General features: G+C 34.2%; 1 long non-coding RNA gene across 1 annotated transcript in view; it reads left to right on the top strand.

Annotated features, from left to right (window-relative positions):
- Positions 1-23,853, top strand: part of LOC125960604 (uncharacterized) — a 71,715-nt gene extending 47,862 nt beyond the window's left edge. The window contains exon 2 of the long non-coding RNA XR_007470407.1: positions 23,687-23,853. This is a non-coding gene — a long non-coding RNA (uncharacterized LOC125960604). The remainder of the gene's footprint in view (positions 1-23,686) is intronic.
- The last annotated feature ends 2,782 nt before the right edge of the window (positions 23,854-26,635 follow it).

The raw sequence follows: 26,635 nt of genomic DNA, 5'->3' as shown, positions 1-26,635 counted from the left end.
ACACAAATACACTAAATTAAAAATACACATCCTTAGCATTAAGTATTTACTCTCTGACCCACAATGCTAGACAGAGTTTGGAGCTTAAGAAAAGACATACAGGTCAAAATCGAAGATCTCTTGCTCCAAGCTTTGCTCTAGTCTGAACCTCAGCAGCCTACAACTGAGCAGCGGTGACAAGCTGCCCATATTTGACCAAGTGAGGTAACCGGGCTACCTGTACATGGTTCAATGCCAGACTGAGTGAAACAGACAAGGTATACCTTGGGAACTTAGAGAAAGAGAAGGTAAATATGGGCTTCACTTGTGTAAAGTCACCAGAAAAATCTGGGAATTGAGCTGAGATTTGGTAAACCTATGTCAAATAATTTCCTTAAAACAAGCAACCATGGAAATATGTTTCGGATGTAGAGTCCATAGTCCCAAAAACCACAGGTTATACCAGATTTTGTTTTCACAAAAGAAAATACATCTCTTTGATAATATTACATGTTTTAATTTGAAAAATGTGATTATATAGTACATCTGTTTTTCCCTTCCAGTTTCATTGAGCTATAATTGACATATAACACTGTTTAAGATGTACATAATGACTTGACTTACATACATCATGAAATGATGACCACAGTGAGTTTAGTGAACATCCATCATCTCATAGAGATATGAAATAAAAGAAATAGAAAAAAAAATCTGTTTCATTGTGATGAGAACTTTTAGGATTTACTCTCTTAACTTTCATATATAACATAAAATGTTACTTATATTACTAATGTCCTACACTATTCCTAGCACTTATTTATCTTATAACTGAAAGTTTGTACCTTTTGACCTTCATCCAATTCTTCTCACCCCATCCTCCACCTCTGGTAACCACAAATCTGATCTATTTTTTCTATGACTTTTTTGATTTATTTATTTTTTGAAGTATAATTGACTACAACACTATGTTAGTTCCTGGCATGCAACATAGTGATTCATTATTTCTGTACATTACCAAATGATATCCACAATAAGTCTAGTTACCATGCCTCCATGCAAAGATATTACTTTATAATTGACTCTATTCCCCAAGCTGTATATTTCACCACTGTGACTCATTTATTTTGTAACTGGAAGTTTGTAGCTCTTAATCTCCCTCATGAATTTCACTTATCCCCCCTCACTCTCCTCCCCTCTGGCAGCCAACTTTTGTTCTCTGTATCTACGACTTTGCTTCTGTGTTGTTATCTTTGTTCATTTGTTTTGTGTTGGAGATTCCTCATATAAGTGAAATCATGTAGTATTTGTCTTTCTCTGACTTATTTCACTTAGCATAATACCAGCTAGGTCCATCCATGTTGTCATGTGGATTTAATTCTCTTTTATGGCTGAATAATATTCCATTATGTGTGTGTGTGTGTGTGTGTGTGTGTGTGTGTGTAAAACAATCCTCTTTATCCATTCATCTATTGATGGGCAGTTAGGTTGCTTCCATATCTTGACAATGGTAAATAACACTGCAATGAACACAGGGGTGTATATATCTTTTTGAATTGGTGTTTTGATTTTCTTCAGATAAATACCCAGAATTGGAATTGCTGTGTTGTATGGTAGTTCTATTTTTAATTTTTGAGCAATCTCCATTCTGTTTTTCATAGTGGCTGCACCAATTTACATTCCTGCCCACTGTGCACAGGAGTTCCTTTTTATCTACAACCCTGCCGATACTTGTTATTTGTTGTGTTTTATAATAGCCATTCTGACAGGTATAAGATTATATCTCATAGTGGGTTTGATTTGCACTTCCTTGATGATTAGCGATGTTGAGCATCTTTTCAGTCGTCTGTTGGCCATCTGTATGTCTTCTTTGGAAAAATGTCTATTCAGGTCCTCTGCCCATTTTTTAATCTGATTGCTTGGTTTTTGATGTTGAGTTGTATGAGTTATTTGTATATTTTGGACAACAACCCCTTATCAGATATAGCTTTTGTAGATGGTCTCTCCCATTCAGTAGGCTTCCTTTTCATTTTATTGATAACTTCCTTTGCTGTGCAAAAGCTTTTTAGTTTGATGTAGTCTCATTTATTTATTTATTTTTTGCTTTTGTTTCTCTTACCTGAGGGTACAAAGCCAAAAAAATATTGCTAAGACTGATGTCAAAGAGGGTACTGCCTATGTTTTCTTCCAGGAGTTTTATGTGATCATATAGTAAGTTTATTTTTTTTAATATTGAATATTTTAAATATTTCAAACATACTAAAAGTATAAAAAATAACAGTTTCCTCCAACCATCTTTTTGGTATTCTGTTTACATAGTGAATATTGTATTGTTAGCAGTTTTATTCCATTAAATATTTTCACAAAACATAATTTCTAGTAACTGCATTAAAATATTACTTTTTCCTCTATCATAGACATTTAAGTTGTGCATCATTTCCCTCCATTATAGTTAATAGCGTAATGAACATTCTTGTACATAAGTCCCCAAAACTATATTTTTAAGATTACAAGGAGCAAAATTCCTAAGTTTTACGACGTTTTATATACCATCACAGTGCCTCACAAAACTGCTGCTTAGTGAGTATGACTTTAAAAGCTATTAGGCTCATAAATCTCAGGCTTATAAATTTTGAACTAAACAGAGCAAAGGTTTAACTTACCTTTTCTATAACTGAAATCAATGCAACTCACCAACCTCTTTTTATACTGATAGACATTTTTTTTAAATAATACAATTCAGGGCTTCCCTTCCCTGGTGACGCAGTGGTTGAGAGTCCGCCTGCCGCTGCATGGGACACGGGTTCGTGCCCCGGTCCCGGAAGATCCCACATGCCGCGGAGCAGCTGGGCCCGTGAGCGATGGCTGCTGAGCCTGCACGTCCGGAGCCTGTGCTCCGCAACGGGAGAGGCCACAACAGTGAGAGGCCCGCGTACCGAAAAAATAAAAAAAAATCATACAATTCAAGGTCATCATTCATTTCTACTTTAGAAATAATGTCTGTTTTTAAAAATAAATATTGAGTTAGATTTAGGCCCGATGCTTATCTTCTTCCTTGGGGGTAATTCTTTGGGAGACACTCAAGTCTCCCTGATATCAGCAAGTGGGTGTTTGAACCAATGGCTCTTCTTCCCATTGGTCTCTGCTGAGGTGTAGATTGTTTTGGGGGAGCTCTTGCTATGTCTGGGCTCTCTAGTCTCCCTCTGGTCACATGATCCATGAATCTGGGCACCTTGTCTGCATTCTCTCCAGTCTCTTGAACCCTAGTTCCTCTCTGAGTATGGATTTAAGCTTACCCACCATCCCCCTGACTCTCTGGGGGTTTAGAAATTCCAGGAACCACATTCAGATCAGACCTCTCTGGACTGCCCTCAGTCCCGTCTGCAGAGACCCCTTCCAACCTCTGCCACTCCCACCCAATCTCTCTACCACCCTAGCTACCTTGCCTTGGACAGGACCCACCGTCATGCAGATTGCAAGTCTACTCTTAGAGGCTGGGAGCCCTTTGCAGGCCACATTTTGAGTAATAAAGTACAAGATAGAACTGCTCTCAAATATCCCAAAAATTATTAGAGGGTTACTGTTAGGAAATCTTTTTTTTTTAACTTTTTATTTTGTATTGGAGTAGAGTTGATTAACAATGTTGTGATAGTTTCAGGTGTACAGCAAAGTGATTCAGTTATTCAGTTATTATTTTTCAAATTCTTTTCCCATTTAGGTAGCTACATAATATTGAGCAGAATTCCCTGTGCTATACAGTAGGTCCTGTTGGTTATCCATTTTAAATATAGCTGTGTGTACATGTCATTTCCAAACTCCCTAACTATCCCTCCCCCCACCCTTCCCCCCGGTAACTGTAAGTTCGTTCTTTAAGTCTGTGAGTCTGTTTCTGTTTTGTAAATAAGTTCATTTGTATCATTTCTTCTTAGATTCCGCACGGAAGCAACATCATACAATATTTCTCTTTCTCTGTCTGACTTACTTCACTCAGTATGACAACCTCTAGGTCCATCCAAGTTGCTGTAAATGACATTATTTCATTCTTTTTAATGGCTGAGTAATATTCCTTTGCATATATGTGCCACACCTTCTTTATCTATTCCTCTGTCGATGGACATTTAGGTTGCTTCCACATCTTGGCTATTGTAAATAGTGCTGCAATGAACATTGGGGTGCATGTATCCTTTTGGACCCTGTTTTTCTCTGGATATATGCCCAGGAGTGGGATTGTGGGATCATATGGTAGTTCTATTTTTAGTTTTTTAAGGAACCTCCATACTATTCTCCATAGTGGCTGCACCAATTTACATTCCCAGCAACAGTGTAGGAGGGTTCCCTTCTCTCCACACCCTCTCATCTTTTATATTGCTATATCACCCTCTAAGGCCAAGACCGCTGAAGATAGGCATGGACCAATAACGCAGAGGCTCAGAGAGTGTCTAAAACCTGGGCACAGCACCACCCTCTCACCATCTGACTGAACATGTAGCGTATTTCCCAGTGAAAAGGAGACTCTGCTTATGTCCTACCTTGCCTTTTTCTGCTGCTTTATACTTAATTTTAAATCCTTTATGTTTTGTTCCTTCTGGCTTTGGCTCATGATCTTCCAATAAGTGTTGGGAAAGAAAATGACACTTATTATAAGACTTTTGGGGTGGGGAAGAGTAAGTTTAAAACCTTCTCTCAGCATTTCAGTTGACTTCTGTCTTCCAGGATGAGGCATTGTGCACCAAAAAGGAAGGCTGATACCCAGATGGTGGAAGAAAGGTAAAGAATTCAAAGAAGGAAGGAGGAAAGTAATCGCACTTTGTATTTAAAATTATCCCTTCTACATATTTGTGTAAGTGTATTGGTGACAAATGTATCAACTTACCACTAGTAGTAAGTAGCCTCACTAGGACTTTGCTGGCAATGGAACATTGAGCTCTTTTATTTTCTTTCTACTTCTAGGAACATGTAGCAACTGATTGTCATTTTAATTCCTATTTATCTCTGTGTGGTTTCTAATAAGGTTTAACATGATTTCAAATGAATAAGCTATTTTATTTCTTCCTTATGTATATTTATTATTTTTATCGTTAATTCTTAGAAATTACTTAGTAATTATGGGGATCATTCAATTTAATCCTTTATATTTTCCATTTATATTAATCTCACAGTGCAATTAAAGAAAAATTTATTTCCTTCTATACAATAACTAAATCTCCTCTTCTTTCTAGTTTATGTGCTATTTTACTTAGCAGATTTCACTTAAAAAGTATTGAAGAATAATAACCATGTAGCTTGTTTCTAGACTCTAAAAGAAATGTGTCTAGTGATTCACAGTTAAGTATAACATAGATTTTTCATTAAAGATAGGTATTATGCATTATTTAAATATTCTATTCCTTTTTTTTAAGTTTTAAATTTTAAACAAAGTCAGGAATGAGTATTAAATTTGGGTTTTCTTAAATGATGGTCAGATATGCATTTTTAATCTCTTAATGACATATATATATTCATAGTTTAGACAAATGAGCCATATTTGAATTTTCCTGGAATAAATCCTGCTTGGTTGAGATGGTGGATTACTTTTAGGAATTATTTACTTTACTTTGCTTATATATTATTTAAAATTTTATCACTTATATTCAATGCAAAAGAAGACACATAATGTGCGTGTGTGTCTGTTTGCCAGATTTGTGTTAGAAATATGTTCTTTTTTTAAAAAATAATGAAGACATATTTCAATGTTTGCCAATTGAAAAAATGGATGTGTTCTCACAGATCTCCCCATGTCATCATTTTCCTGGGTACTTCAAGTCTTCTTTCAAATATTAAATGAGAAGATATTTGATAGTCATAGCTCAAAGTCACAAAGTCTAACAAGCATTTAACTAGTGTGTGTCTTCAGGATTTAACCCCCTTTTCTTCATTCCCTGATCATGAGGCATCAAATGTTTTCCAGAAAAACTTGATAATTTGGGGAGGGAGGGAGGAATGTCTAAAGTCATTATAAAAGTCTGCAGTACTCAACAGGCCCTACTCTCATTTCAGAGTTCAGGACAGAAGGCTACAGTTCTCTGGCTTTGCCACCCCTGGGCCATTTCTTTCCTGAGAGCAGTAGTAGCTCAGGTTGAACCAGAAAGGCAACAGCAAGTACATATTGCGGGGAGCAGAACCACCTGAGACTTCACATGTAGGTCTGAGAGTGAGAATGTTATGTAATTTACTGTTCAAACAATGCAATTATATGAATGGCAGACTATGTTGAAAATAATTAAAATCATAAAACTTCGAAATATTTACTAAATATCATCTTATAAAATAGTTCTAAATCAGAAACTATTTTCAAAACAAAAATTCTTTCTGAAAATATATGTTCATGTATTGTACAATAAAACAATTTTTTAAAAGTATGTTGACTATCTGAATATTAATAATTAAAATAAACAAAAAGATTTTTAGTAAATATTTTACATAGTCTATCCAGTTTTCTTAATCATATCTGTCTCTCATAGCATGTCATTGATATATTTCAATAAAAAAGAATTTTTTCTCCAATGGAGTCTTTTCTATATAAAATTTTCTGTCTTTTTCAAAATTGCCTTTTATTTTCATAATTTAAAGTTCTCGATACCTCCAATTGACTTTTCTCTGTGGATCATATTTTAAAATAAGAAATACTTTATAGAGTTTGAGGCACTTCATAAACTCAAGAAAATACTACTAAATAGAGGGCATCTTAATGTTCTTTTTTTTCTATACTGAAACGTGTGACTACTTTAGCCCAAATATTTTCATGTTCTGTCTTTTTTACTTCATTCAAAATACCTTTTTTGACAAATATTTTTGCATTACAGAGCTCATCAAATGAATTGTCCTTATTTTGTGATTTGTTTGAATTATTCACCAAATCCAGTTACTGTAAAATTGTAGACCTTGTCAATTTCATTCTATTCCAATGTTGAGTATAAATTCATTCAAGTAAATATAGGGCCATATCACAAAATTTTTTCTAAAAGTTAGGATTTCCAAAGTGCAATTATAAAATTTGAAAATTAAAACATTCCTTTCAAGATATATTTACTATTTGTGAGTCTATATTTTTTCCAGCTTTATTGAGATATAATTGATATAAACACTGTGTAAGTTTAAGCTGTACAATGTGTTGATGTGATATATTTTTAATTGCAAAATGATTAATGTCATAGCTTTAGCTAACACATCTATCATGTCACATAATTAGCATTTCTTTTTTTTTTGTGGTGAGAACATTTAAAATCTAATCTACTCTTTCAGCAACTTTCAAGATTATAATACAGCACTATTAACAGTACTATCTGTATGTTAGATCCCCAGAACTCACTCATCTTATAACTAGAAGTTTGTACTCTTTGACCAACATCTTCAATTTCCCCCACTTCCAGACGCTGGTAACCACCATTCTAGCCTCTCTTTCTATGGGTTTAGCTTGTTTAGATTCCACATATAAGTGATATGTTACAATTTCAAGTAGCCTAATGTACATGTAATTGGAATTCTTTAAGGAGATAAGGGTGACAGAAAAATATGTAAAGAATTAGTGACCAAACACTTTCCACATTTGATGAAAGGAGCATTTTGTGCATCACCATGTTTCTCTGAAAATGGAGTTTCAAAATCCAAGATGACTAACTGTGAAATTTTAAAATACAATTATAATCAAAAATAAAATAAATAAATGAATGTAGATTTTAATAGATATACAATATGTGACAAGAAACTGCTCTGTATAAGAGTTAGAACTTCTCAGCCTCTATTTTCTCCCCATACATATCAGATATACTTGAATCTATCATTTTCTGCTTTGCCCTCTGACCTGGCTCCTGGCAGCTTTGTGCTCTCATTGGCAGTGGCATCAGCCAAGGCACAGCTGGCTGGTGCATCACATGGCCAGCGGGGTCAGCGGCAGCATCACATATTTCTCTTACTTTCACCAGAGACCAGAAGTAGTGAAGTGTCCCTAGCCACTCTTGGATGCACTTAATTTTATCAGCAAGCACCTGGCATGATCACATTGTATCAGACTAGGGTAAAAACAGATGTATTAAAATGAGACATCTCTTTGCTATGTATATGTCTCCCACATTACTGGGTGAGATTTAACATTAACTGGAGATCTGCTAAACTCATCCTGACCTATTTTAGGACAACAGTTAATAACAACAGCAGTAAGAACAACTACAACAAAAAATAAGTGAAAAATGAAAAGTCTAGAACAAATGTTAAAAAGTCTTAACCAGGATTGCCAGAGGCATTCCAGGTTGTATGATCATCCCATATTAAAGAACTAAGTTTGCATTTAAAAAACATTATGTTTTAGATGCTCCTGTATCTCTATATATTTAAAAGATTGAATCAATACTTTTTTTGGTTTATTATCTTTTTTTTTAGAGGTCTAGGCAGATGTAATGCAAGATGTCCTAGATGAAATTGTTACTCTTTTCTCCCAGGTATTGATAGATTTTTGAATAAAATTCATAATTTCTTGCAACTTTGAAGCTATATTTGTTCATGTGAATTTATTCCTTTGTGACACAGTACTATGTGCATTTATTTGATGGGGGAAATCCAGAAAAGTATAAGTTCCTGTATAATAAATATCTAATCACAATTTTATAATCAAAAATTCAATTGTTAATAATAAAATTTATAATAGGAAATGAAAAAAATAATTGTATAAAAATGTAGATACTACTCTTTTTTGATAAAATTATATTTATTCTTACATCCGTGTTTTTATGGCTACAGATAAAGATGATATATTCAGATTATTTCAGAAGGATGATCTATAGGTTGAGAAATTTTGTGTGATGTCTTCCTCAGGCTCTTTTTGTTTAGGCAATTGGAAGAAAACAATATTATGATAATTTATAGAACTGAGCGTATCTGAGAATCACAAGCAAGACTATTTCTCTATTTTTATTTAGCGTATACTCAAAATTAACGTAGATGTGGTACTCTAGAAAGAGCTGAGAATGGACACAAAAAGATAAGGCAGAAATCTCATCTTTAATCAGCTGACAGTCTAAATGAAGAGACAGAACACACACATACAGACACACAAACACACACATGAATGAAGACTACATTAACAGAGCAGCATATTAAACAATATTAAACAATAACAATTAAAATATTAAACATAAGTAAATACAAGTTGAGGTTGCCAAGTAAGAGATGGCAGATGAGGTTAATCATAAAAGACTTCCTTGATAAAGAGAGATTTAATTGTATCTGAATACAATGCTTCTTAAACGTAGAGAGTATATCCATGGGGTTTTTTTGCGTGTCTGTTTTTATAACAGTTCCTGATGTCCTTACTCAGTCTTTGGGTGTCAGACTGTAGAAAATTATATTGATGGTCCCAACTCCTGACGTTCAGCAATGCTAATACAGGAGGCATTTTCCCATCCAAGTGACTGACAATAAACGGGCCATGGGCCATGGCTCATACTTATTTAGCTAACACCAGCTGACAGCTACTCTTTGGAGGTCAGCCAAAGAAATTAAGAGAAAGGGGCATTACATGGACTTTCTTTTTCCTAAAATAATCAAATAGAAGGGAGACATTGAGGAGAGGCTGTTTTTACAACTTTTAGTTGAATACCTCTCACATCAAGTTGGGAAGTATTTCTAGGATTACAGAGTGATGATAGAAAAAGGAGAACCCTTTTATGGTAACAGAAGGTGCATTCATTTATAGGGATTGGTTGACTTATCTTCTTTTAATGAAGTGTCCTAGAATAGGTTTGAATAGGTTTTGTGCTTCTTCTCCTTGGATTTTAAAGTCTGTAAGCTGGGTATGAGCAAAAGTAGCATAAGAATTTTATATAATAGCATGCTCTGTTTGTTTTAAATATCCACATGATTCATCCCATTGGGTTAGAGTATGCTATTCAACATGCCGTCTTTAGGAAATATTACACGCTAACAGTGTAAACAGCAGGAATGTGTGGCCAGAGATCTTCAAGAGATTCAAGGCTTAGTATTTATTGAGAATCTCTTTTACAAAGCCAAGGGTGTTTATTGATGAGCATAATGAACAGGATTAGTTTTTATAGGAATTAATTAAGAATAAATATCTTTCCACATCTTCTGATGTCTTTATAATTGTGAGCATCTTGGCCACTACAGCTGAGCCAGTGCCTCTCTTTCCTCTCTCTGCCTTTATTCCAGCCATTATTCTTTCCTGCTATCTGCTCTTTTCCCTTCTACTCTGTGAGATAGTATATACTTCTTCCAAAAAACGATTCTAATTTCGTGATTTAGTGAGGCCAATCCCTTAATCAGTGCATTTTCTGTATCTTTGCATGGCTTGTACCTGTTCAGATGTCACTGGGTAATTTCTTTAGCACATTCATTCTTTCATTCATTACACAGATATTTGTTGAGCCCAGCTCTATGCCAAACACTCTGCTCAATGCTGACGATACAAAGAACCACAGCATGGATGTCCTACCCTTGAGCTTGCAGGTCAGAGGCAGAAGCAGGAAGAGATGATTCCAATATCAAATGATGAGTGCTGTGAGGGAAGAGGCTTGGGGCACAGCAGAGCACCTTTTGTCCTGGTTCTGGAGAGAAGAGTCAGAAAAACCCTCAGGAAAGAAGGAAAAGAATGACCCTGATAAACTCTGAAGTTGAAGTAAGCTCAGCCCATGAAGGAGGTTAGGTAAGGAGCAGACACTGTTGGTTAAAAGAGCAGCCTAGATCCCCAGAGAGGACCTATGCCAAGTGAGCACAAATAATTCATGTAACGACAAGTCATCCTGGGTGACAGGACAGAGGAGCAGAAAATGTGTTAAGGAGTGGCAAAAATGTCATTTAAGGAGGTAGACAAGAATGAGATTTTAAGTTAAAATTAAAACAAAGCATTCCAATAGGTTAGCAATTCATTTTAAAGGGTATGTAAACCACTTAGTTTATGCAAAATTGTGATTATGTCAAACTTGTGTTTTAGAAGATCACCATGGCTACAAAGTAGAGAATGGATTGAGAAGTCAAAGCTGGGGCCAGGAAGGAGAGTTGCCTGAAGAGACTTACAAGACAAAAAGATGGGGCTTGAACAAAGAAATCAGAAAAAAATGCTTGGATTTAAGAGTTACTAAGGATGTAAACTAGATGGTACTTTTGATTTGGTTGTAGATTCTGAAAGAGAGATTCAAGGATGCTTCTTGATTTTCCTGTTTGATCAGCAGGATTGACAACCAGGTGTTCACTAAGGTTAGGACATCAAGAAAGAATCTTGGCATTAAAAAAAAGTAGAAAGAGAAAACCACGCTTTCTGATTGAAACTTACTGAGTTAGAAATGTGTAGAGTAATAAATAATAAAGAATTAGTAGTGGTCAAATACAATGTCTCTGGAGGGGAGAAGACTGATCTGGGACAAAGAAAATGATTTTGGAATATAAATGGTAGGGCAACTGAAATGGATAATTTCATTTAGGGAGAACTTGTAGCGATACAAGGAGAAGTTCACCATTGGTGGGAATGTAAATTGGTGCAGCCACTATGGAGAATAGTATGGAGGTTCCTTGAAAATAAAAACTAAAAATAGAACTACCATATGATCCTGCAATCTCACTCCTGGGCATATATCTGGAGGAAACTGGAACTGGAAAACAAATATGCACCCCAATGTTCATAGCAGCGCTATTTACAATAGCCAAGACATGGAAGCAACCTAAATGTCCATTGACAGGTAAACGAATAAAGAAGATGTACCATATATATATATATATATATATATATATATATATATATATATATATATATACACATATATATATATATATATATATAGTGGAATGGGTGGAATGTTACTCAGTCATAAAAAAGAATGAAATAATGCCATTTGCAGCAACATGGATGGACCTAGAGGTTATCATTTAAGTGAAGTAAGTCAAACAGAGAAAGACAAATATCATATGATATCACTTATATGTGGAATCTAAAAAAATGATAGAAATGAATTTATTTACAAAACATAAAAAGACTCACAGAAGTAGGAAACAAACTTACCGTTACCAAAGGGGATAGTGGCGGGGGGAGAGATAAATTAGGAGTTAGGGATTACATATATATACTATTACATATAAAATAGGTAAACAACAGGACTTACTGTATTGTACAGGGAACTATATTCAATATCTTGTAATAACCTATAATGGGAAAGAATATGAAAAAGAACACAAATATATGTATATATGTATAACTGAATCACTTTGCTGTACACCTGAAACTAACACAACATTGTAAATTAACTATAATTCAGTAAAAATGGTTATTAAAAAAAAAGAAAATGTTCGAGAAAAGAACCCTATCCTTATAAGGACAAACCAATAGGAACAGTCTATAAAGAGGCAACGGACAAGAACACTAGAGAAAGAACAGCAGAATATGGCATTCAGGAAGGAGAAGAGAGGATTCAGAATGAAGAGTGATGAAGAGAGTCAAACGTCAAGAGAGTACAAGAAATATAAAAAGTGAAAAGAATCCAGTGGTTTCAGAATCAATGAGATTCCCCTTGACAAAAGCAATTTTAGTGAAGATGTGGAATGGAAAAGAGGTTTTGCATTGAGTCACAAATAAGAAGTTGGGAATAAAGAAACCGCATATTGCGGACTCTTAGCAATCTTGATTTAAAGGAAAAGAGTGTGAAAAAAATGGCACTGATCTTGTTTCTCCCAACCTTGAGTATCCTGCTCTTCTATTATATTTGTGGGTGCTTGTGACCCCAGTGGATGCACAGACTACTTGTCTCTGACCCCAACGTTGGAAAAAACACTGTTCTTCTCCAATTCTTAGTTAATAATAGCAGCTATATTAAAGAGTAGTGATAAATCATATATCTAAACACTAAATGTTAGTTTTTAACCTTATTATAGTCATTCTTATTTAATACCTCTAAAAACTGTCATGGTTATAGAGATGTTGGGTACAGAGTTGATTGATGTTTCTTATTGACTCCCTAAGGGAATATAAGAGACTTTAAAAATTTATTCAATAAGTGTTTATACTGCTCCTCCCATGTGCCAAAGTTGGTAGTGGGTAATTTTTGCATCATGATATTATGAGGGTCAGAAAACTTAATTTCATGATAGAATCACACAGATAGTAGATGACAGATCTAGGGGTTAAATATGGGTCTTTCTGACAGCAAAGCTCATGGCATGCACTCTATATGTCACTTCTAAAAGAAGAGGCAACTATTACTCTATTCTCAATATTATCTGAATAATTCAGCTTGTAACATGATAGAATATTATTACTATGCTGTATTAGTTGGGCAGGGGCTCTGCCATCGGGGAGGCCTTCATAATCTTGATTCCAAACCACCCTCAGCTTTGGATTTTCATAATTAAAAGGTAGGATAATAGTAGTAACTATTAAATGTGTTTAGTATAAGGGTTTTTAAAAGCTAATCTATATAAAATTCTTTACAAGTCCTGTCACAAGGTAAAAACTCTAGACATGTCAGTGATAGTGCCAAAAGTAACCGTCATACTAGTAGTCATTATAGCTTGTGATATTCTTATTTTACCAAAGAAATAGCTATCAATATGAGGAAACTACCGCTACAGTTGCCGAATTTGGGTAATGAAGTCAGTCAACCAGTAAATTCAGCCACAGATAAAATTTGACAAGTAACTTTCTCTGCTAGTTGAGTTAAATTACTTGAAAAAGTTGACATTATTTTCTCACAAATACTCAGAGCATCACTGACCTAAACTTTTCTTTATCTGCAACATTTTGTCCCCTCAAATCACATTTTAAACAGTTTATAGCAGAAGTTGAATTGAAAAGAATTTTTGAAATGCCTCTCTTTTTCTGCCGTTTTTAATATATTGACTCTGTGCTCTCAAGTGACGAAGCTATTTATTTTTATCCTAAGTGTTTAATATTCATTTCATTTCTCATGTCTTTAATCCTCTTCAGTCAGTTCTATTAAAAAGGGATTAAATTTTACTAAACACAACAACAAATATTTAAATTTTTTCATTTTTATTTAAAGTATAAGCTTCCTTGAATAACTTAGAGTTTAAGAAATGAAAATGTGGATGGAATAGTGGAAAATTAACTAAATTATGACATTGAAATCATATTTATAATGATGGCCAACCCCAGTCACATATACAAGTGACACTGGAAAGAAAATAAAAGCTCAGATGGTTTATTAAAGTAATGAAGTAGGGAATATATCTACATATTTTCCATATAAATGCTTTAGCTTGGGTTATTTTTCAGTATTTTCTGCAAGTTGAAGGGGTGGGACATACAACACAGAAAAGAACACATTATCACTTCCTTCTATCCAGGGTCTGAGCTGGTACCAGCACCTCCGTTCTTTATTTGTTTACTCCACAAAATAAGATCCCTGGCTGTGTGAGTGAAAAATATTTATTTAACTTTGCAGGGTTTGTTTCTTAATCTTTAAAATTGGTATGCTATCTATCTCAAGTAACTGTGTTGATTAAATACATTAAGATATTATTTGACAGTTCAATGCCTCCTCCATAATGTGAGGCTTCCTCCCCACCCCGATTTAATCTTTTGAAATTATTTGTCTAATAGATTCTGAAAAAAAAATGATGATATTGGATGCTCTGAGACATTGATATCTATGTAGAGATACTCTTGGGCACCCCTGATATCTTTAAATGCCACCAGTTGAACTTGAACCTGAAGCAAAGTGACCAGTTATGATTAGGGTTTAGATCTAGACCACTGGAGGTGATGTTTGAGGCTTCTTCTCATTAGGTTGCATTAAGCTCTACATTAAAAATTTTCAAATATATATATTAGATTTGTCATAAGCCAAATTTCTTTTTGGTGTCCATTTTTACAGTTGGTCCCTCTCCCCAGCCACAGGGGTAAGCAGTAAATTTTCTACAAACAGTTAACTTCAGAAAGTCACATGGAGACCAACAATCCCACTCAACATGCTTGGTTTCTAAGAAACAGGAAAAGAAAATACTTTCAGTTTTTCATTTTTATGTTCCTTAATTGTCAGAAGTACTTAAAACTGAACGAGAGTGAAAAATACACTGTGGTACTTTCCCATGTGAATCCACGTGTCAGCTATTCCCTGGCTGAGGTTTTGGCTATCACCCTTCAGGGCCTATTGCTTTTTTCTGGGTCTGTTTCCACAGCTTTACAGATTTCATAGTGATTCACAGAAAATTTCCCTGATGCTTCTTTTGAAGACTGCCTAAAATGGACATCTTTTTTTCCTTTCAAATACTCCTTTTATTTTCAGGGGCCATTATGCTTACTTATTTAGAAATAATATGTCCTAAGTGTATTTACTATTGGATAAAAAGATACCTCCATGCATCGCTAATATAAACACTTCACAATTGGTTAATTACAGAGGAACACCTGGAGGTCCTGCTGCTTCTAATTGTCACTGTCCCATGGTAGCTAATAGTCATATACAAAAATAGGAAGCAGCCAGCCCTTTGAATGAGACTAGCCATGGAGTCCTAAAGTAAAGGCATTCATTAGCCATCTGTCCATGGTGGGCTATGACCAACTCCTTTCTACTATGAATAAAGCTCATATTGGTACCTTAATGTATTATTCTTAAAAATTTGTTATTACAAAAGATATGGAAATATGAGCTGGGTGGATTTCATTTCAGAAGTGTCTAATTATATCCAAAATTATTTTAAGTACTATTATCAGTTTGAAAATTCAAGAATTCAAACTTTAAATAGTAAAAGAAATAAAGAAAATTAACTTTTTAGGTAGGAGGATTTTTATTTTCTATTTTTCCCATTGAAAAGACAGCTGTGACATTAAGGACTTAAAAATGTACTTGTTAAAATCCAAACTAGAAGATAAAATTGTTGGTCAAATAAAGGATTTCAAAATGATGTCAAAGCATAATCTACCTACCAGAAAAAAGTCAAATTAGCTCATGTGATAATTCTTTGTGCTATAAGACAATACTAATTTTAAAATCCCATACCACATAGTGAGCTCCTTGATATACAGACTTATATGTCCTTCAAGATCAGAGAAAGTCTCCAGTCTATTATCTGCTATGATAAATAGCTATTTCTTGAGTGGGAAGTATTTTTTTTAATTTTATTAAAAATGAAAATCACAACTTACATAGTAATGAATGGCATTTTAAAAAATAGATACTTATTATAGAGGTAATTTTTTTTAAGGTTCACATTAGTTTAAAATAAATTCTAAGAAATTGAATATCCCCAAACTATTAAATGTTAGGTGCAAGATTTTGGTCAATAAAAGTTAGAAGCTGCCACTTTTTCTTTAATCTTAGACACAGTTGTAAATAAGACACAATTATTTTATCTACCCTTAAGAAATTTAAAAATATGCTTCCAATTAAACTTTATACAATGTTTTCATATCACTTAAATTTTTTTCTTTCATATTTAATGAAGATTATTTTACATTTAAGAGTCTTTTAAAATCACATTTTTAATGAATATATACAAAATATATAAATGTTAACTATATTGGCCTGCATGATAGTAATAAAAATATATCCCAATTTCAAAGATTTTTAAATGTGGAAAAAATATGGATCTTAGAACAATAAAGAGTATATGACATTTTATTTATTGTGAGACCTGGAATAGTTCAGAGAAGAGAACAATTAGCTATATAGTAAAAAATATACCCAAAATAACTTTTAAATACAGAAAATATTTCATATATAAAGAGTTGTTACCCCAAATAATCCACAATTAACAAGAACATGCATTTGTTCTGAGTCATCTAGGTGTATGTTATCTAGGTGCATGAGTCTAAAACTTGATCTACTGCATTCCTGTGAGATGTACTCACAATACATAAATGATATTTAAATAAAAACCATTTTACCTTATTAGAACATGGATTTTACTTCAGAACTTTTCAATTTCATTTGCTGAAAACATCTCATAAAGAATATTTTCTAAAAATGGTTGGGAGAGTTTATACTAGTGTACAGGTTATCTCTATGAACTTGGATAAAAATTATTTAATAGAGAAGTTAAACAAAAACATCATTAATCATTAGAGAAATGCAAATCAAAACTACGATGAGATATCATCTCACACCGGTCAGAATGGCCATCATCAAAAAATCTAGAAACAACAAATACTGGACAGGGTGTAGAGAAAAGGGAACACTATTGCACTGTTGGTGGGAATGTAAATTGATACAGCCACTATGGAGAACAGTATGGAGTTTCCTTAAAAAACTAAAAATAGAACTACCATATGACACAGCAATCCCACTACTGGGCATATACCCTGAGAAAACCATAATTCAAAAAGAGTCATGTACCACAATGTTCACTACAGCTCTATTTACAATAGCCAGGACATGGAAGCAACCTAAGTGTCCATTGACAGATGAATGGATAAAGAAGAAGTGGCACATATATACAATGGAATATTACTCAGCCATAAAAGGAAATGAAATTGAGTTATTTGTAGTGAGGTGGATGGACCTGGAGTCATACAGAGTGAAGTAAGTCGGAAGGAGAAAAACAAATACTGTATGCTAATACATATATATGGAATCTAAGAAAAAAAAAATGTCATGAAGAGCCTAGAGGTAGGACGGGAATAAAGACACAGACCTACTAGAGCATGGACTTGAGGATATGGGGAGGGGGAAGGGTAAGCTATGATGAAGTGAGAGAGTGGTATGGACATATATACACTACCAAACGTAAGGTGAACAGCTAGTAGGAAGCAGCCGCATGGCACAGGGAGATCAGCTAGGTGGTTTGTGACCACCTAAAGGGGTGGGATAGGGAGGGTGGGAGGGGGGAAACACAAGAGGGAAGAGATATGGGAACATATGTATATATATAACTGATTCACTTTGTTGTAAAGCAGAAACTAACACACCACTGTAAAGCAATTACACTCCAATAAAGATGTTAAAAAAAAAATTCAACCAGAAAAAAAAAAATGCAAAAGAAAGCTAAAGAGCTATAAGTAATTTGTAAGCCTTATGTTTTTCATAATTCCCTTATCTCTCTCTGTATTAGTTTACTCCTCTTAATAAATTTTTTGTCTTCTATTTCTCAAGGTTGAAAAAGAAATATATATGTATTTATATGTTTACATACATATACACATATATGTATGTAAACATATAAATATATATAATATAAATATATATATATACATAAAGAAAAACTGTGGCCAGTTAGGTTGCTTGGCAACCGACACCATGCTTTCGTGTGGATTTGAGACTCTTGCTTCTACAGGCTGTTAAAATTACATGTTTCTTGAGAGTGAGGTATAATGTTTGTTCTCTTTTCCTTTATGGCTTTTATGCATGTGAAACAAATTCTCTCCTTAACTCCAAATTTTAGTTCTCTGAGAGTTGGTTATCATTCACTTTCTTGGAAGAAAAAGCCATGTCTAATTCTGGCGCCTCTGCAAAAGCTTCACCCATTATGCCCTCATAAATTATAGAATGTAATCATGAGAGATGGGGATCCTGAGTACAGAGTGTGTGTAGCACAGAAACAGACTTGTTGGTTTAAAAACACTTTGAAATTGTCCAAAAGTTATCATCAAATGGAAGCCTGAAGGGAGCAGGGATAAAAAGGGGTGTCTGCGATTGGAAACTCCCATTTGGAGATGTGAGATGAGGTGAATGAAACAGGCTGATGAAATAAAGATCCGAATGGAAAGGAGAAACTGGGAAACAAAATGGATAAACATGAAAATGGTGAGGAGGGCAAGACCTCCACAAAAGATCAGAGAAGAAGAGAAAATACATAAACATGATCTGGGAAAACCTGAAAGGAAACAGACACTACCGGAGAATGAGGGAGGCTTTCTTTCCCTCACCTCTTTCACGTGAGGGGTGACAGCTAATGTTATTTCTCAAGGACAGTGATAAAAAAAAAAGAAATTGCAGAGGGGAACTGCATCCTGCAGAGAGCAGAAGACTTTTACTCACAGCCCTCTGTGTGTAAGCACTACATTCAATAGAAAAAAAATAGCATCGCCAGTCCTCATGGCTTGAGACAAAGAGCAAAACATGAAGGCCATACACAGAAAACAAGTGAAAGTATGCAAAATACTCACAAGGTGTCTAGATCTACAACGGCATCTAGAAAACCCTATGCTTATGAGAAGGCATAGTAGCATTTAACAGTGCTATCAATCAGGTTAGTCTTTGCCAGATCCCGAAAAGGAAATGATCATTTATTAGCCATGTGATCAACAGCATAAAGGAACTCTAGCAAAGTCCCATATATATTTCTAGAGGAAGCACTTAGTTTTCTTCTGTACTCCAAAGAAAACGGTGTTATCCAGTATCTTTCCTGAAGCCCTGATTCAAATTAACTCATGGAAGCAAGCATAGATCAGCATCAGATCAGTCCAGGCTCAGCAGAGAGAACTGGACAGGAGTGGACATGTAACAATGACTAAAACATTGATGAATGGATATTTGATGGCATCATGAGGTTTGCTTTTTAGTGCCAAAATATAAAAATGATGTAAGTCAGGATCGTTTCTCTTTTTTCCCACATTTTCTCTTTCTCCCTCTCTAGTTTCTTTCTTGTTTTTCTTTCGCACCTTCTTTGTTTCTACTCAGCATCTTAGTTCCCAAGAAGATAATCACTGGTAGCTAATAATCAAAATTTTCTTTCTTATTCTGTGATGGCTTCTAGAGTGTTCCTTTTCTTAACATAAATTTATAAAATAAAACTCTATTATTGAGACCTTTTGTCACTTCACTGATGTTTTAGGTCTCTAGTAAATCACTTGGTGGAAGTAGATTGCATCAAAGACATCGTGTGTGTGTGTGTGTGTGTGTGTGTGTGTGTGTGTGATGTTGTTACTTGCAAACATTTTAAAATACAAAGAATTTCTGTGAGAAATGATTGATTGGATTCAAAGTATGGACATAAGATGAATTTCATATTAACAACACTTTGTCGAGGAAATTTAGTGGTTGAGCATTGAAACCTATAAATTACGATCATAATCTAAATGTCTGAATCTAATGTGCCTCAGTTGCAAGAGAAAATTTCATCAGAGATGATGGAATAATCAGGCAACTTTTATGCATGTGTGTAAAGTTGGGTGTCAATTCCTAGAAAATCCTGTATGAGTATAGATTTTTGAGGGACAAACCTAGTAGGGAACAAATAATATTTGTTTCCACTATTGTCAAATTATTTGTTATCCTTTCCTTGTCTCTTGAAGAAGTTTCACATTATTAGAAAACTAGAGGCTGTTGACTAAGCTAATGTTTCAGGCAGGAAGCTAGAAAAAGGAAGGTAGACTGCCTTATTTTAATCCAAAACTTGGGTGTGAAGTCTTAATTTAACCACTTTTGCAAAAACCTTTAGACTATTCCTCAAATTTTGAATAATTTGGGGGTATTTTGGCACTGCCATAAAAAGCAAACACCTCTACAGAAAACACAGATTAGATGAATTGTTTCATCTAAATGGAGAGAGAGTTTAATAATGCTCAGTGTTCCCACAAATATATATGCTCTCATTACAGAAAGTAGCTACTGCATGTAAGATTTATCACATTTTTTGCAGTTCTGTGAAAACCACAATTAGTTTTCATTAGGGTCAGAAAAGTTCCTAGAATACCATGTGAAAGTACTGCATACACACACAAAAACATGTACAACCTCACATACACTCCCTGCTTTAATTTATTTACAGTTGTTAGCATGCTATTAACCCCACTAATTGAAATGAACTCACAGAAACAGAATTTGAAGGAAAAATTGTAGAAAAGGAATAAAGGTAGAAACTGCTATTCAAAAGATTACATTTCTCTGGATACATCACTGTTATAATTCTAGAAAGTTTGGAAAAACCAAGTGAAATTTTCAGGTTGATAAAAATTTAGAGTTTTTTGTTGGGGTTTAGATAAGTTAATATGAATTTTCTAAAGATCTCATTTCCCACCAGAACCTCCAAGAGAAGGATCAATATAATTATCTTAATTTCCATCTTCGGACAGTTGGTTAAAGCTGTCAAAATACTTTACTTTTTCTTCTGTGCTATCCAAGAAATTAATACAGGTTGTCAATACACTTGGACCAAAAAGTAAAGGGTTGTCAAAAAGACTCCCATGTTGTCAAATTTGTTGGGAAACTCTTGGGCAAGCGGTGCAAAAGGACAAGCATTTAACTTACTGACTTTAAAGAACTTACTGTCGGTGACTAAGTGGGAAACTGACAGTCTCGGGGAAGTGATGGTGGTCCCTAATGGGAGGCTAGTCTTACCCATTCAGTGAATCTCTCTTCATTTTCATGGAAGGCATATGTTATGTTACTAAAGAAATGCCCCTTATGTCTGCCTGTGTTCATATTCGGCTTTCACCTGCCGTTCTTACCTCTATGCAGCATGTTTGCTTTTATAGGTATCTGCATTCAGGAGATACCGTTGGTTTTCTTTGAACTAGCGTGAATGGCAAAATTTAGTTAACATTAAGCATTTAAACCTCACCCTTTTCAGAGCATTTTAATTCCCTGAGATCAGTTCACATTCTGTTTGTATCAAGTGCAAATCATTGTAGTACCTGGTGTGATTGTATACATAGAATGGGAACTCAAGGAAAGGTTGGATTTGTTCTTTAGCTCCTGTAATAGTGTACACGGTAGCTCAGTGATGGAAGGAGGGGAGAGGCAAATACTACTATGATGTAAATAACAGTTTCAATGACAGATTAAGACTTTTTGGTTTAGTAATCCCACGAAGGTCATTCACCACCAAGTATGGTAGAGCCAAGACTGAAACTCAAGACTTTAATCTCAATGTTGTTTACATGTCATTATCCAATTTAATAGTTTCCTAGGGCTGCATTAGGTTCCTAGGGCTGCCATCACAAAGTAACACACACTCGATGACTTAAAAACAACAGAAACTTGTTCTCTCACAGTTCTGATTAACTTGATTGCAGTGTATCTGCAATCTGGCATCTACCAGATTAAATTCCTACCTATGAACAAATGACCCAAGACATGTAGGTAATGGGATTTCTAGTAGAAGTTTAGGTAGTATACTATTACTCACAGGCCTAGCTTGATTCCTACTTATTGTTTGTTTGTTTTTCTGGGAGGGGGGATTTTTTGGTAATATATTCGCCTAATGTTAGAGTAAGCATCTTATTTCAAAATTAGCAGGGAGACAAGATTAAATGTTCATTTGTTATTCTGGTTAGGAATATACTTTGTCTTCTTTTGGAATGCAGCAGAGTACCAAGCATCCTGTCTGATTCCAGTCTTTTTAATTTTTTTTTAGTGATTTCTTTCCTAAGAGTTACTACCCGTCATGCAGTCATGTACATACTTAAATATTTGGAAATAAAATGGGTAATGTTCTGTTAATTTGTACTTACCATAAAAACTTTATCACTACAGTATTTAATACCTGTGTTAGCAAAGAATCCAATTTACATCCTCATGTTTTTATCGTTTTTCACACAGTACAATAAAATCCAACCTATTCATTACAAAAAAGGAGGGAACAGATGTTTACTCTGATAATAGCATATTAATATATGGGCATATGAATGTATGAATTCTGACAGAGCTTTTCAAAATTACTTAAAATAATTATTTTATTCCTCAAACAGATATTTAATGAAAGTTACTATGTGCCAGACACCATTCTGGCTGCTTTTGATAGAACAGTGAACAAAACAAACAAGAATTCTCACCCTAGGGACTTATATTCTAGTGAAGAAAGGATGACAGTTTATATTAATCTACAAATATATATTTACATCTACATATATAATTAGAGCAAAATAAATTTATTCTAAAAGATAAATATTTCATGTTAATTACCTGCTAAATAACAAAGAGTATTCAGAAAATTTGATCAGGAAATTTCCTTCAGTGTTGAAAACTTTGAGTATAACTGGTATTTTTTTATAGTTCTCAGTTATCTATTAAGCCAATATTAAATAAATATTTAACAATAAATAAAATTACTCCTATCAACCCAATGATTTATATTTATCTGTGCCCTAGTCTAATATTTCTATATATCTATATATGTATATCTATCTTTCCACACATATGTCTTTTTCATAGTTGCAATTATAGTGGCTATAAAATTGTGGTTTTTAATTATTTTATTAAAATTATTTAATAAACTGTTGCCTCATTTTTTTATATCCTCCATACTTACCATTTTCTTGATTGCTCAATCAACCATATAACTATGACTTACTGTGCCCATTTTTTTCATATTTAAGTTTTTAAAATACATTTCTGTCATTATAAAATACAGTGTTAAAAAAGCCTTTTACATAAATTATTTTAATTTCTTCTTTTGAATTTTTCCCTATGACAAGATGAGAGATTTTTTTAGAATAAGCGTTGGAATAATTTATGGTTCTTACAGCATATTGATATATTGCCATTCAAAAATGTTACTTCATAATAGCCAATATTATGATTTTCATCTATCACAGCACCTGTCAATCAATCAGCAGGTTTCCATCTGTGTGACACTTTAGATGACCACTTGCTTCATTAGAGGAATTGACACATTGACATTGTAAATTGTTGACTTGAGCTTGGATAGATGATAGCTTGTGTTTTGTCTTTCATTACACATGGTCTTACAGTTTTATCCTTTAAAAAATATTTGTTGTGGGGCTTGTCTGGTGGCACAGTGGTTGAGAGTCCGCCTGCCGATGCAGGGGACACAGGTTCCTGCCCCAGTCCGGGAAGATCCCACATGCCGCGGAGCGGCTGGGCCCGTGAGCCCTGGCCGCTGAGCCTGCGCGTCCGGAGCCTGTGCTCCGCAACGGGAGAGGCCACAACAGTGAGAGGCCCGCGTACCGCAAAAAAAAAAAAAAAAAAAAAAAAAAATTGTTATGATAATAGTGTCTAATAATAACGGTGGGAAAGAATTCCTTCATAGGTAGCCAAACATTAAGCTGTAGTTTTGCCCATTTTTATTGTAATAAACAGAAACAGAGGTCGTTAAAATTAAGGGGGCAGGGTGATGATTAGGGCTACAATGGGCCATATTTAATCTGCAGAATTAGGTGGGGAATAATGATGCCTGTTTCTTCCCATTTCTTTCCCAATTTGATTTTAGTTTTGCTTAGGATCGTCCATTAACAAATCATCCAGAGTAATCCATAAATGCATAATGTCAAGTGCAGCAGAGGATTGGGAAGGAAGGACAGAAAGGACTTCCATCCTTCACACATTGAGAAATAAAGCATGTTTCATAAGATATCAATGCCTTTTGTGAGGCAAATCTGGCCATAATTATGTAGACACTATATTTTAGTGTTTTATAAGTTAAAAAAGGAACTGAGAGTATAAATATTATTTTGCATTCAAAAATAAATTGATAAAAAAAGTTAAAATACAGCAAATGAAATCTAGAATTCCATCTATTTAGAAAGGCTAAATTTGTATTTGGAATAATATTGTGCAATGTACTTGATTCAAATTGTAAGTAAAATGGTATCTACTGAATTTGCAGGTGGGACACACATAGAAATAAGATGAATTTCTTTTTTTTATTTTTAAACAATGAATTTCTAAGAAAATGCAAAACATTTACTGGTAGGCATTACTAAATGTTCTGTTCACGCGACAAGATTGAGTCATCTTTTGGACCCATATATTAACTAGGAATCCGAAAATATAGACACCTTTTTATGAAGACAAAAACCAATTTACCTTTAAAATCATTACTTTTTGCTATTCTTTTTCTCCTCTATCAATGCAATTATTTACAACTGCAAAGGCTTGAGATCTCTGCGTTTTTATTTTTCTTCCCATGACAATGATTTGTGGTATTAGTGCAAATCATCGATTCTGTACTGCTCAGCTATCCAGTGTATGGCAAAAAAAGGGGCTGAGGATGTGGTTTTAAAATGCCCTTTACTTCAAAATTCACATTATAGAAATGACACCTCTGGTATTATAACTGTGCAGCTTGCACTGTGTTGCATAAAATGTTCTCCCAAGTGGACAAGGTCATTTGCTTTTGAGACTAATTCTCATTCTTTGTGTTCAACTTGGGTTGAAGATATTAATGCATATCTTTGTGGTCTGGGTCTTGCAACTCTGTTAGGTAATAGAATATTTTATACTTTGAAACAAAAACTTATCTTACTTATTTTCTGATGAAGTAAATATGCCTGACATTCAGCAGTGTATGGTTCATCATTTAAGCACGGTGATGTTAATGATATTAACATCAGAAGTAACGGAACTTGCTACACGATAATTTTACAATGCTGTATAATCTACAACATTTTCCAGCAACAGTTATATAATTTAAAAACTCTTCAGACTTAAACTTTATATCTGGAAGAAGTAGGAAATGAAAGATAAGGCGACAAATCTATTAATTCAGTCAATGTAGAGATCATTAACCTATATATACAGGACTGACAAGATAACTCTATATTATTGAATTAAATACATAGAATCACATACACAAAGTACAGCAATAGAATATGGCTAGGTTATGTGTTCCTCTTTCCCCATATTCAAAATAACACAAAATTCAGGACCAGGTTGCAGGCTTAATATTTTTCTGTGCGACACCTTTCAAGAGAATTTGATTTTTCTGTTCACAGTTTGTTTAAGAAAATAATGTTATATGAAAGGAAAGAGAAAAATTACAAAGTAAGAATTAAAATATAAGGCTAATTAATTTAGTTGCTATCCCTCCTATAGTTGAAGGAAATTTAAAATGATAAATGTACTAACTTTTGTAATTAGACTTGGAAATAACTCACGTGTCAAGAAAATGGTTCTAAAACAAACTGTTCTTAATGACTAGATGAACTAATATTTACTTAGTACTTATTTTCTACCTTCCCTTGTTCTAAACATTTTGTGTGCATTCTGTTAAAATTTTTTTTATTGACATATCGTTGATTTACAATATTGTGTTTCAGGTATACAAAAAGTGGTTCAATTATATATATATATATATATATTTTTTTTCAGATTATTTTCCATCATAGGTTATTACAAGATACTGAAAATATTTCCCTGTGCTATACAGTAAATCTTTGTTGCTTATCTATTTTATGTATAATAGTTTATATCTGTTAATCCCATGCTCCTAATTTATCCCTCCCTTCCTTCCCTTTCCTCTTTGGTAATCATGTTTGTTTTGTGTACATTCTCTTTAAATCCTCACGATACATTAAAAAAAAACAAAACAAAACATAGAATCATAAGATTTTGTAGGTGCAGTTTTCTCTTCCTGAAAGGATTTCCCCCTCCCCCCTTTGCCTGGCAAGCTCCAATCTATTATTTTCAGGCCTTCTTCATCTTCATCTTCTTTTTAAAGATTAAGCTAGTTTTCCTACTGTGAGTCCCCACAGCAAACACAAATTTATTGCAGGTATTTGTTAAATACAATTCCTTCCCTGATAGCTATGTGAATGTACGGCCATGTGTCTTGTGCTCATAGGATATCTTTAGCACTTGCCACTGTGGTTTGAACTGGTTTTGAACACTTGCTGTGGATTTATACTGCCTGGGTTTAAATCCTGGCTCAGCCACTTAGCAATCCTGTGACCTTGGCCAAGTGGCTTAGCCAGTCTGTAACTTAGTTTCCTCATCTTTAAATTGAGGTTAAAAATAGCACCTACTTCACAGAGTGGTTGTGAGGA

Source organism: Orcinus orca, chromosome 12 (genome assembly GCF_937001465.1).
Source record: "Orcinus orca chromosome 12, mOrcOrc1.1, whole genome shotgun sequence".
In the NCBI taxonomy this organism is placed as follows: Eukaryota; Metazoa; Chordata; class Mammalia; order Artiodactyla; family Delphinidae; genus Orcinus; species Orcinus orca.
Note: the sequence above shows the minus strand (reverse complement) of the source record. Positions and strands in the feature narration are given on the sequence as shown.